Genomic DNA, 13,531 nt, shown 5'->3' on the forward strand with positions numbered 1-13,531 from the left:
ATCCTGATGGTTAAAGAATTCTGATAATATTTTTTTATGATTTTCTTTTTTCTTTTTTTTTTTTTTGACAATGAATTAATCCCAAACCTGACACTGACTGAAATCCTTTCAAAGGTTATCTGTCTTACCTCTGCTAATGACACCAAGACGTTCCTTTGATGAACTGCTCTGCTGATGCAGCAGTACTGATGTCTCTATTTATGCACAATTTTGTGGGAGTGTCCTTTGAAATGATACTGTCATCTCTGGTGAGATCATGCTCAACCTGTGGGACCTGAAAAAAAAAGGCACAGCACATACAATACAATACATTTTACACCTCATTTTACAAGATTATGAATATTTCTTATGTCTAGAAACTAATTACACACTGAAAAAAAATGACTGACTTTCTGTTACAGATATCTGTTTGACTGCTTTTTAAGGTTTTTGTAATCGTTCTATCAACGGAAATACTGGTACAGACATAAGAGAGTGCACGAGTATGCAACTATAAATTTCTTTTTCAGGTCAACAACTATAGATGGGGACAAAATTATTAGGCCCCCCAATAAAATTTTTATTTTTTTGTGAAAAAAACAACCTCTCAAAACCTAGTGAATGACTTAGCCAAGTGAGGTAGTTTCAAAAAAGACATTAGAATCCTGAACAAGCTGCAAGGTTCCAGACCAAGAGAAACACTTCTGCAGAGGAAACATCTTCAGGCCAAACTGAAGGACAACCTAGAGAAATATTATGCACATTGGAAGCATGATGTTTTGGCCAGATAAGAAAACCCTAGAGATGCTCCTTATGTTTGCAAAAAGGAGGGAGAGGTGTGCACCCAAAGAATGTCATCCCCACAGGGAAACATGGTGATGGGAGTATTATGCAGTGGGGATGCTCTGGGAATCTCATCAAGGTTCAAGGAATCGTGGAGAAATAAGTATATGAAGACTTTGAAAGAAAACCTCAAGCATCAACAGCAAAGCTGGGTCTTGTTCATCACCTTGTCTTCCAACAGATAAGTTGTTCCTAGTGAAGAACTACCTCCAGAAAACCAAAGGGAATGGCCTTACTGGCCTGAACAAAGCCCTGACTTGAACTGCGTTGAAAATCTATGAATTGAACTGAAGACCAAGGTTCATCCAGAAGAAAATCAAACGGGGAGGAGCTTGAGAGATTTGCCAAAGACATGGCTGGGATTTCTCAGGAGATGTGTGTGAGACTTGCTGAGAACTAGAAGAAAAGAGTGCAGACTGTTGAATATTGACATTGGGGAGCTAACAACGTTTTACCCTGGCCTTTGTTTTTTGTAGAACTTTGTTTCTTTGTACAAAGGAAAAAAATGTAAGAGCCAAAATAAAACTAGGATATTTGGAAATGCTGTGTTAAAAATCTCTTGCTGTGTTTAAAAGGACTGGGGAAATACATAAAAAAAATATAAAAAATCCACCCTCATGTGTGTAACTGCAGATGAAGGTAAAAACAACAACAGAGTCTCAACAGAAACCAAAACCAGAGTAGTTTAGTTGTGCATACCAAGCATTTCAGTAAGTATTAACAACATATTTCCTAAGCTTCCTATCAAAAGGCAATGTAAACACTTGTTCCTATTCAGCCAGTTGTAAGCAAAATGCATAGTGTTGCATAGCAATACCTGCAGTACCTTTATGATACTTCACACAGATTACAACTTAACTTGTAAAGATAAAATAAATACAAATAAAAAAGGAGCATCATCATGTGTATCATTCTTTAAAAAATACAGATGATTGCTTTATTTAAAAGTAAATTGGGTATTTTAAAAGTACAGGTTTTATTGACATTTAAAGCTCTCTTCTCTACGAAAAGCAACTTCAGCTCAGGGCTGACAGCAGGTTATCTCTTACGAACTACTTGCTTCAGCTACCACAACATTTTCAGGCAAGGGATTTGACTTGGTGGGTAGTGAAAAGTGACTGAGCACACGACTGGCTGAATACCTGGCATCTAAGAAATATACCTAAAATTGCAAATCCAGAGTGGATGTTTAGTTGTTTTGTTTTGCAAAAATACAGATAGTATGAACACACTAACAAAGCAACTATTCCTGCAATAGGCAGTGCACTGTATTACACTGGTAATGATTCACCATGACAACTGAACAGTAGATGAACCTTAGATGAAGAGGAACTAACTAAGAAACAGGTGAAACCCTGGGAAACCACACAAAAGTGAAACAAAACAAAAAACAAGGAAACTTTACAAAACGCCCGCACAATGATACGTACTTAATCTCTTGAAGAGACGGCTCTCTTCAAACCCAAAAAGTTATAAGGACACTGTCATTCAATGTTCAAGTGAAAGATTAAAATGAACTTGTTTCACTTTCATTTCTTTATTTTCTTTTTTTCAGTGAGCGGATCATTTCTATCAATTCCCAATAACTGGCAACATTCCAGCTGGATTCATCTCAACTATATTCAGCGATTATATGTTGTTAGCTTGATTTCTCCCACATTCTAGGGTTACTTAGTGACTTTATGGAAAATAAGCAGTTAAATGTACATTACTGAAGCACAATCGCCACAGTGACTTGATCTCAAAAATGTAATGCTAGAATTGAGCTTTTTTTATGATAACTAGATAATAATCACAGAACTTAGTAAAAACAACAGCTGCTGGCTAAGTTATAATCTAATTTTGTTCTGGATCTAGTAACAATAAAAGTAATAACAAAAGTAAAAGCTGCAAAGTGGATGGACTCAAGATAGGATACATACATAAGGTTCAAGAAACACACACAGCAAAACTCTGCCCTGTGTTGTATAGACTGGCGTGAATAGGCTAGTTGTTCAGTGAGGTATGTGTAGTATAGAGGTCCTGTCCCTAGCCACTGTTACGGATACGTGAATGACACCTAGGTCAAAATCAAAGCCCAAGAAGTAGAAACCTTCACTACTCACATCAAGTCAGTGTATAGAAACATAAAGAAAGAGTGTATGAACACTGATTTGCCATACAACGGCTCTTTGGTACAAAGTTTATCACTCAACAGTTGACAGCTCCTCATTTGCTAGGTGTCCCTTTTAAAGGGACAGTACCTTTTAACGGGACAGTACCTAGCCACTGGTACAGATATGTGAATGACACCTAGGTCAAAACCAAAGCCCAAGAAGTAGAAACCTTCACTACTCACATCAAGTCAGTGTATAGAAACATAAAGTTTACAACGGAAGACACAAAAGATAATAGTTTGCCATTCCTGGGTTGAGGCGAATGGAAACCTCAATACTGGAGTTTACCGGAAGCCCACACATGGACTAGTACTTACTCTTGGACTATCACCGCCCTCTAGAGCACAAAATTGAAGTAATCTGGACTGGGCAGAAAATGTTCCCGCTAAGCCAAAAGGGAAAAAGAGGGAACACACACATGTAAAGGAAGCTCTTAAAACATGTGGTTATCCCAAGTGGGATTTCATAAAATTGGCAAAGATTCACAGTAAAGAAGCTCAGACACCAACTAAGGAGAACCAGAAGGACAAAATGAACAACATATCATGTCATCCCTTATGTAGCACGTTTATCAGAGAAACTCAGGAGAGTCTTCTCCAAGTATGACATCCCAGTGTACTTCAGATCCAGCCACACATTTAGACAAAAACTGGTTCATCCCAAAGACATAACTGCTAAACACAAACTTAATAATGTAGTGTATGCTGTACAGTGTAGTGAGGAATGCCCAGACCTCTATTTGGAGAGACCAGACAGCCACTTCATAAACGTATGGCACAACATAGAAGAGCCACCTCCACGGGACAACACTTGGCTGTCCCTCTGCATCTAAAGGACAAAGGTCACTCTGTCCAAAATTTTAACATTTTGGGTGCAGAGAAGAAAGATGGTTTGAAAGAGGAGTGAAAGAAGCCATCTATGTCCACTGTGAACGGCCATCTTTGAATAGAGGCGGTGGCTTACAAAATCATTTGTCTGCCATCTATAAATCAGTTGAGAGATCTTCCCACGTGTCTAAACGCCCACTCACATCTTTGGTCATTTGGTCTCAGTAAGTCACATAATAGGGTGGGGCACGTTCATTTTGGGTTCACCTGAAACCTTGGCTGACCCACACCCGTTTTTACGCCTTGGCTTGTATGATTAGGCAAAACAATCAATAGTGGGTCAACAAGCTTCTCAAGGGACACTCCCAATGGGGCTTACATATCTGGGACTCTCCACCATTTGCTCTTAGAAATGAAGAAGCTTCTGAGATAAGAGGTGAAATGTCTTCAAGAAACTTAAAGAAGTCCAGATGCTTTTCTTTCAAAGCTCTTAGATTATCGTGACCTGGATGATTGAGAACCTACACAGACATAACTTTCCCATAGATCCCAAACCAGATGTGGAAATTATTTTGGAGTCTGGTAGAGCTTCATTTTTCATTTAGCCTATTGTTTGCTGGGTTGTTACTTCTTCAAACCTCTGTTTGAATTAAGAGCATGTCCTTCATTTGTTCTGTTGGGTTGCAGCTTAATATTTTGCTGTATTCTTAGCAATGCTAATTATCTATGTAATCTCATTCATAGATGATCTATGAGGAAGCTCACAGATCATAGAAGAAGTGTGAAATAAACAAATTCAGAGCAATAAATTCCACAGAATTTATTGCTCTCTATATATGCAAACTGATATTTAATTTTTTTGAATTGTTTCTCAGAAGGTTCAATACACACTTTCAAAATAAATTAGTTTTCTGGCAATTATCTCATGGTTTAGGCTTTAATGGGTTAAGCTATGATAAGAACTAACATTCAGAACACTACAGGGAACAAGGAAAAGATACACAAGTAAAGATAACAGTAAACACTAACAAGTAAAGATGTCAAATGAAGTTATGAGGAAACTGTCCAGTGTTCACAAGGTTCTCACTTAAAAAGCTTAGTGTTGTGTTGTTGTGTAGTGTTGAAGTCGCAGTAATTAGAATGAGCTGGTTCAAATTCATTTCATAGTTAGTTGTTTCTGTTTGCAGAAACTACTGATTCATACCACCACACAGCCTCCCACTCACTAATTAAGCCCTCTTGATTTACTGGTAGAATACACAGATACATATATACAGTACATTTAAATACTTGAGACACTGTGTGATACAGCAGTTAAATAAAATCACCTTTAGATTAACTTTGCAGTTGCTGGTTTGTGAAGTGTGTGAAGACTGTCTTCTTGTCACCTTCTTTGGGGTGCTGTTGGAAATACAGGAGAAAACAAGATTAACTCAGAAACGTCTGAACTCAACTTCTTGCTTGAATGAACCAAGTCAAAAAGACTTGGTGCTTCCTCAGCAATATCCTTCTTTCATTGTTGTTTAGTCACCTCATGTTATTCTGTACGAATACAGTACAGATTGGTTTCTAATGATTAATGGGCTGCTCTCAGTCCAACAACCAGTGATCGCCCATACATAAGCTAAAATCTGTGTGTCCACTTCTTCAAGATGGGTTTTGTTTTAAGCTGGTGAATCTTACCTACATGGCCCACATTTGTTTCAGTCATTGCTGTCATATTATACGTCCCACTTTATATTCCAGTATAGAGAGGGTGTGGTCCTTTGGGTCGAATGTTTGAAGAAATGCAGATAATAAGCAAACTGATGGGCAGTTCACCTCTTCACACTGGCAATAAGTCATGACACCTGGAATATAATTACACAAGGAACTAAGAAGAAGCAGGTGAAACCACTTAAAAGAGGAGAAATGAGGAAAAGATAAATGATAAAATAAAAAGAAACAAGGAAACTTTGCAAAAGCACTCTGCCCCAAACTAGTAGCTGAGTTACATTCAAACAGGAAGTTCTCTTAAAAACAGAGAAGATATGAGGAAACATGTCATTCATCCAGTGTTGTGAAAAGAACAAGCTTATGTTGTAGTTTGTTTATTCTTTGCTTTTTAATGGACTGCTCATTTCTCTGTTAAGAGATCTCTCTACCGTCATCCACACAACTCATAAAATTAGCAGAAGTAGGAACTTCTAAGCTATAGATATTTTTTTTTTTTAAATGTTTGCTACTAAGGGTGATTTTATACCCATGTTCTTCAGAAAAAACAAAAGAAACTCTACTTGGACTTGAACCATTTGAAAAAAAAAAAAAGATGTTCCATGACTTTTCTCTATTACTGCACAACATAAATACATTCGAAAGGCTTTAACCTCCTAAGACCTGGCGTCCACATATGTGGACATCACATTTTGGGTTGTCTAAACCAGGGGTCGGCAACCTGTGGCTCCGGAGCCGCATGCGGCTCTTCAGTCCTTATACTGCGGCTCCACGTGGTTTGGAAAAAAATTATAAGTATTTAACTGAAGTGTATTTTATTTGTGTTAGTTCTTTTTTAACTTGGAAGATTATTGTGATCTTGAAATATAAAAATAAAATTATGTTATTATTTTTCATCGCTCAAAATAAGCGTCACACTCGCATAAACCGCACCCACCGAAATGCTGTGCATTTATCGAGACTTTCAACCCCAGGCAGGCCAAGTATGGATCTTCGGATCCACATATGTATGTGAGCAGCTATTCTCCTCCATGAACTATGGTAACAACAAACACAGCTCACGCCTCACAGATGACAGCTTACTAGCGACTTCATCCAGCCACGGTCTGCAGACGCTGTGCGCAGAGGTTCAGGAGCAGATGTCCCATTGTAAACATACCACGGGAGACCCAACGATGTTTGCATGAACATGCTTTTTTTCTTTATTGACCACTTTTCACACATGGTTTGTGTACCCACACAGCCAGCTGTAGTTTTACAGCTCACAGCCCGACACACACCAACACGACAGCAGAGAGAGCACAGACTTTAAGCCGGCGAGGCTTGATTGCAGATGCCGCTCAGGTGCGTCCGCCTCCCCTGCAGCGGCACTGCAGACCACGCCCTGCCACACACATTAACCACGTAAAATAAATATTTATGCAGATATTTTGCAAAATATTTATTTTCCATTTTTTAGCAGCATAGTGATTTTTTCCAATTATTTTTAAAATTCAGGTCAAGGCTCCACTACAGGCTGCGAAATCCCAAAGGTGATATAAGGATGACGGCTCACTACAGTTTTCGTTTAAGTTCAGCTTCAGCTTCATTTAAAAGAGACCTTCACCTGGGTGTCTTTCTTTTTTGTTATATTTTTTAAGAGTTCAAAATGTGTTCATTACATAAATAAAATTAAATTTTCTCTGTATCTTCATTTTAGATGTCAAAAAGTATTTGCGGCTCCCAGTGTTTTCTTTTCCGTGGAAACTGGGTCCAAACAGCTCTTTGGGTGTTAAGGGTTGCTGACCCCTGGTCTAGACCAAAATACAAAATTTTGCTCGACAAGGGCCTGATGTCCACTTACGAGGGCATTATACTGCCACTGTTCTATCAAAATTTTATATGAATATCCTGATATGTGGCTCTCATTTTTCTTAGAAACAAAAATCTGGTAAAAAAAAAAAAAAATCAAATCTGGTAATTCTTTGTTTTTACATTCATCGGGTCCCAATATGCCCAAATATCAAAGAGAAATTAAAAATGCATGCCATGGAAGAGTTCGGGTCTTAGGAGGTTAAGGAAAAAAAGAAACATAACTCGCTAAATATTAAAGGAAAACTAAAGGAAAAAGCTGGGAAAACTCGAGAACTCACTTCACAAAAAAACTTCATGAAGAGCTCTTGTATGGATCCTATCATGAGCTGTAGGCTCTAGCTGTAGTATTTTATTTGGATGTTACTTAACAGGAATCTGTGATGCAGATTGATAAGGCTATCTAACTTAGCAGTCCATCTTGATGTACAAAAACAAACAAACAAAAAAGAAAATCTTGGGAATAGCCATAATTCTATGATTAAACAGTACATCGTCTACACTGTTTATTGCTCAGACGGAGGAGAAACCACCACTTATATAATAAAAGCTCACTAAACTGTTAGAGAAATAAGAAAGGACCCAGTCAGAGTTGAAATCACAGAAAAGGAAAACACAGTGCTTTAAGTTTTAAATTTTAATGTTTCAACGTGATCACAATGTGGCAGAAAGACAGTTTTTTTCTCATCAGTACAATAAAATAATTAAGGTGATTAAATGAAGGAACGTATTATAGACACTGGTGGCTCAGAGTGTCTGTGTGTAGCTTTGCCAAAACAGAGTACAATAAATGATTCATTTTCCTGTTTGAAAGAATTAAAATATTTGTTTGACTCATTTTTTAATATCAGCATTCACAGTAGATGAACTCAGCAGTTAGTGAAAGCTACTAACACTAAGCACACAACACAGTGTAAAAAGAAAAAAAAACAGATCAATTAATTTACACAGACAAAAAAAGAAAAGAATATTCAAGAACCTCACCTACTTCAGTTCTGATGCTGGTCTATAAAGCTTTGAATGGTTTAGGACCAAAATACATCAGTGACCTCCTGACCCAGTATGAACCTTCCAGATCCCTCAGGTCATCTGGATCCGGTCTGTTGTCAGTCCCCAGAGTCAGAACCAGACACGGAGAAGCTGCATTCAGTTTTTATGCTCCTTATATCTGGAACAAACTCCCAGAAAGCCTCAGATCAGCTGAAACACTCAGTTTATTTAAATCCAGGTTGAAGACTCACCTATTCTCAGCTGCATTTGAATAAAGCACCAAATCCACACTTAAGTTTAAATTTCAAAACCTACTTTTTAACTACTGATTTTATCTACTGTTCTGATTTTATCTACTGTTTTGATATTTGATTTTATATACTGTTTTGTTTGTTTGTTTGTTTGCTTGTTTTAATCAAATTCAAATCATTTTTTTTAGTGTCTCTGTAAAGCACTTTGAATCACCTTGTTGTTGAATTGTGCTATATAAATAAACTTGCCTTGCCTTGCCTTACTTCCTTTCTCATTAAAAAAACTCAGATTTAAATTCTATTTACATTGTAAAAGAAAAATTCAATCATTAGAATCAATTATAAATCAGACCACAAGCTTTTCCATGCGCCCCCTTTCTAAAGATGAAAGAGATGCTACAATAGTAATCAAGCAAAATAAAAAAGAAGATTAATTCATGTTTTGAGACAAATTAAAAAAAAACCCACACCAAAGCAGACCATATTCACTCAAAAACTTCTGGGTCTATTCCCTTTCCTTGTACTCACTGATAAACTAAAAAAGTAGATTAAAAATGATGACTAATAACAAAAGATAAATCATCAGAACTAGTTATGATTCAGACCAGATGCTTTCCTCTTTGCTTCTTTTTATTAATCTGAATCTGAAGAAGAAGGAGGAGCTGCATTCTAATATTCACAGGACACACTGTTTTCGACCACATCTGGATCCAAGTATATATATGGCAGGTCCAAACTTGAGTTTCTGGCCTTGATGTCTGCACTCAGCTTTTTGAGCTCTTCCTGAAATTCCTTTATCTTCTGGAGAGGAAACTCCTCAGTGAAACGCATCTCTGGGTACTGGCCAATAAGGACCTAACAAGATTGGTATGACATCACTGACATTTAAATATTTTTTTCACATTTTGAGATTGTTAATGTACAGTCTTGTATTTTTCAAGAGCTTTTTGCAACACACTTACACGGTCAGAGGACTGCTTGCTGAGTAGCCACATCACAGCCAAGCCATGCACTGTTGTGTTAACACTGGGGAAGCAGTCCAGCATTGTTTTCTCAGTTGCTATCCCCTTTTTTGTTGGTGGAGGAAGCTGCAAGGAGGTAGGACTGTTGGGCATCCAGGCACCAAAATCATACTGCATTGAAGAATTAATCGATAAGTCATTAATAATCTTTACAGGCTGACACCATTATTGTATCCAAGGGGAAAAAAAGGCTCCTTCAGGTCAACAATCAATGCAGTTCTTAGTGTTTATGTTCCAAATTCCTTCTGTTTTCCCAGAAGCTAAAATAAAGCTTAAAATCAGGTATCCATGTACGAGGGTTTATGAGGTTTAGCTCAGTTAGACATTAGCAGGAAGCTAACTAGTTTCCATTGAAGGATGATGTACCATGTTCTTACCAAGGTATTTCTGCAAAACTAAAACATATAGCACTGATAAAACCTTGATGTGACTGAAGATGAAAAGCTAAGTCAGAAAGCTGTAGTAAAGTTGGCTAGTTGACATATAATGTATTACCTGGTGACTACAGAGCTATGGTTAGGCTAATATAAATACATTAGCACAGAGAAGATGAAGATGTAAAAGACTGACTGGGATGCATGTATGATAAGTTTGTTTTTTTGTAATGAATTGTGTTCTGAGCTTTTGGCCAAGCAGAGGGGAGACTCACTAAGCAAATAAGTTCAGTAACTATTCGAGGTCAAAGCAAATAGAAGAATCACTCGTACCTGCTTCAAAGAGAGCAAGCGAGGCTGGAATTAACGTCCTGACCACCTGTTCAAAGGTTTACAGCTGCCTTTATGAGCATGCTGAGCCTGATGGCGTGTTGGCTGATGCTATCACTTATTACTAGAGTCTGATGGGAGAGCGTGCATGCAACACTTCAGAGATTAGGTGACATACGCTCAGGTGTTTTGTTGAGTATTTCGCTTCCCAAAGTTACAGGTGACATTCTGATTTCACTGACTAAGGTGGAAACATATAATGACATTTGACGCAAAGTTATCAAAGCCTTTATTTCCTACAGCATTTGTTTTCTACAGCGACCAAAGACATGTCACACTAGATTTTTTGTAAAAGCAACCAGGGCAATGGGTTTGCATGGCTGTTAACGAGGTATTATGATCACAGACAGCATTAAACATTATTGCTTATGGGGTTTTTTTTAGTGTCTTGATAACGCTCAGATTTTAGCACAGTTTGTCTGTTCATAACAGATCCATTCCTGCAGGAGAGACACAATTAGAACTGAGTGTATTCTAACTGTCTCCAAATTGCTTAACTGAAGGATGTGAGGGACGGGGTGACATGGAGGCAAATGAGACACAGTGGCCAGTCCTACAGGGATCAGCTACAAGAAGACGATGCATCCTGCACCTTTTTCTTGTACCTGAGAGAACATTACAGAATTTGATCAGAACACTAGATTGGTAATCTGGGTAAAATAGAAGGCTTCACCTGTCCAGAGTTGACAGCTGAGTGCTGAGCAGAGCAAGTGAAGATCACCATGGTGACAAACTTGACCATCTCATCCACAGTGGTGAATTTTTGTGGAATTCCTGATGATCATAAAGAATAAACTGAATCACATCAATACACAGAAAGTAACTTTAAGATGGAATACGTTAATGTACAATTTACAGATTATCATCATGAAAACTGACACTTTATTAAGAGCTCACCAGTGCTCTCTAGTGAAAGGAATCCATATTGAAAAATGTCCTTAATCCAGGCCTGCAGTTCAGAGTCTTGCTCGACCTCAACGTCAGTCTTGTAGTAGAAGCTGAGTGTGCCCTTCACAAATCTTTGACAACCAAAAACACAGTCAGTCAAACACATTAGATTTTATTAATACAATATTTAAACACCTATAATGCATAACATATTATTATCAAAAATATACATTAAACTTATTTCCACTTTGTCAGTCATTATGTTTCTTTTTTAAATAATGTGCTTTCTTCATTTCTTAACCATTGTGAGGTGTGGAGGGAGTAAGAGTCAGGAAAGATCAGAGATGTTGGGAGTCTGTGTCAAAAAGCGTAAAACAATAGTTACATGTATGCATAAGGCACACAGGACTTTTTCACTTCATGTGAAATATTTGAGTGTGAAAAATATGCAAACAACTAGAAATTAAAGAAGAAGGCAAAGACTTTTCAAAACGCTGTATATGTGTCTGTATGTACCCTGTCCTCTCTTTAACAGGTGGGACAATCTTTAGAGTTTTGTATTCTAAGTTCATTCCATCATCCCTTTGGGAAAGCAATATTAAGAATGATAAATATAGCCCTCAACTCTCACAGACATATAGTTTAATAGACAATCTGACATTTTTGATGGCCGTCAGCATGAACCTTATGACAAGTATTGCAAAGTTTTAAGTAGAACATTATTTTTACTTTTAAATGTTTTGTGGCTGTTAATCCTATGTGAGAGAGCAAGATTATAAGAAGAATAAATGAAACACTACGAGGACACCAGTTTGAGCTTAAATGATATTAAAAGTTAGATCTACAGCCAAGTAAATCCAATAGAGGACAAAGTGTATTAGAATTGAGATCGTAAATTACTGACCAAAGAAATCAATACATGTAATATGTAATATTTTTGGTGATCGTCACTGGCCATACATTATTCCACTTAAATATCAAACCCAAACTTTAGTGACCTATTTTTAAATAAAGTAGAATAGGTTACTCCCTTCCCATGCAGGGCACAAATGTCTTCTCTTGGCTAAAGTACCATTCATCCACTAACTTGGACTGTGTTAATGTCACATTACCCCGTTTATTAGTAACTACTGAGAGGTAAACAGTGGTATTAGAGGAGTGAGTAATAGGAGAGGCAGGAAGCCAGAACTGCAACATGAATGTGTGGATGTTTTTACTTTTGTCTTAGCTTCGAAATTCTTAAATTCCTATGACGGCAAACCTTCACTCAAAAAAAAAAAAAACCCACATTAAGTGTCTGACTCGAAACAAAATCCAAGGCCTTACGAGGGTCTTGATCTTGGACGGAACTTTAAAAACTGATGATGATAGTTTAATTTGTCATATTGTTTGTTGTCAGATAAAGTGGCAATAGAACCTGTGTATGATGTCCCAGAGCTTCAGTCCATCATCCCTGTAGTGGAAGTTTGGCACATCTTTCAGCCCACGCTCCGCGATATCATCGGGGATACAGAGGGAGCTGTAGGTCAGCGAGGACAGTGATTTCTTCAGGATTGTGAAAACACCCTCTCCACCAGAAGCTGTAAACTAGAACAGTCAAATCTCAGTGACAGACAAATACTTGAGATGATTAAAAAAAAAAGGTTTTTTGGTTGGTTGGTCTTTTCATACCTGAGTGAAAACTCCATTCTTAGATATTAGCAGTTTCCGAGCTAAGAAGTTGATGTTTAGAGTGTAGCGAGTGTGAGGTATGAGGAGCTAGTGGGATAAAAGAAAATAATTATTAAAAGCATTACTTTTTGCTTTCTTATTTGATGTTTTACACTCATGTGTTTGTTGTGTTTGCTGTTTCACTGATGTACAACAAAGAAGAAAATAAAAGACTTATATTAACATCAAAAGTCTTAAATCGTTCTAACAATTAGCTGTGTGTAAAATCTTATAAATATAAGCCTGAGTTACCTTGTACAGAGGGTGAACCATGGGCAAGTTACGGAACACTGACATTGCAAAAACCTCAGCCAGCAGGTGAGTGCGCAGCAGGTGAGCATTAAGTTCATAAAGGTTGAAGTTTGCACTTCTCACAAAGATCTTGGCCAACAACCAGTCGTATTCTGAATCAGTAGGAAGAAAGATCGGGTTGTCCTCTGCTGGTTTCTGCTTCAGCTGCAGTAGGAGAAACAACATGTTTTTTAAATTTACCGCCTTTGATCTGTTATCAATACTGACCAATAACCATCAAAGGTT

At 37.6% G+C, this 13,531-nt stretch overlaps 1 protein-coding gene across 4 annotated transcripts in view; it reads right to left on the reverse strand.

Annotated features, from left to right (window-relative positions):
- LOC116327377 (polyunsaturated fatty acid lipoxygenase ALOX15B-like) overlaps window positions 1-13,531 on the reverse strand; it is a 30,521-nt gene that overhangs the window by 7,699 nt on the left and 9,291 nt on the right. The window contains exons 1-3 of one of the 4 annotated variants that reach the window (XM_039607128.1): window positions 5,489-5,675; window positions 5,134-5,206; window positions 129-274 (exon numbers count right to left, since the gene is read on the reverse strand). The exons of 2 other annotated variants lie outside the window; for them this stretch is intronic. The gene's annotated coding sequence lies outside the window, so the exon portion shown is untranslated. One more of the 4 variants, XM_039607129.1, reaches the window with a different exon arrangement.

The sequence above is a fragment of the Oreochromis aureus genome, linkage group 23 (genome assembly GCF_013358895.1).
Source record: "Oreochromis aureus strain Israel breed Guangdong linkage group 23, ZZ_aureus, whole genome shotgun sequence".
NCBI classification, from domain to species: domain Eukaryota; kingdom Metazoa; phylum Chordata; class Actinopteri; order Cichliformes; family Cichlidae; genus Oreochromis; species Oreochromis aureus.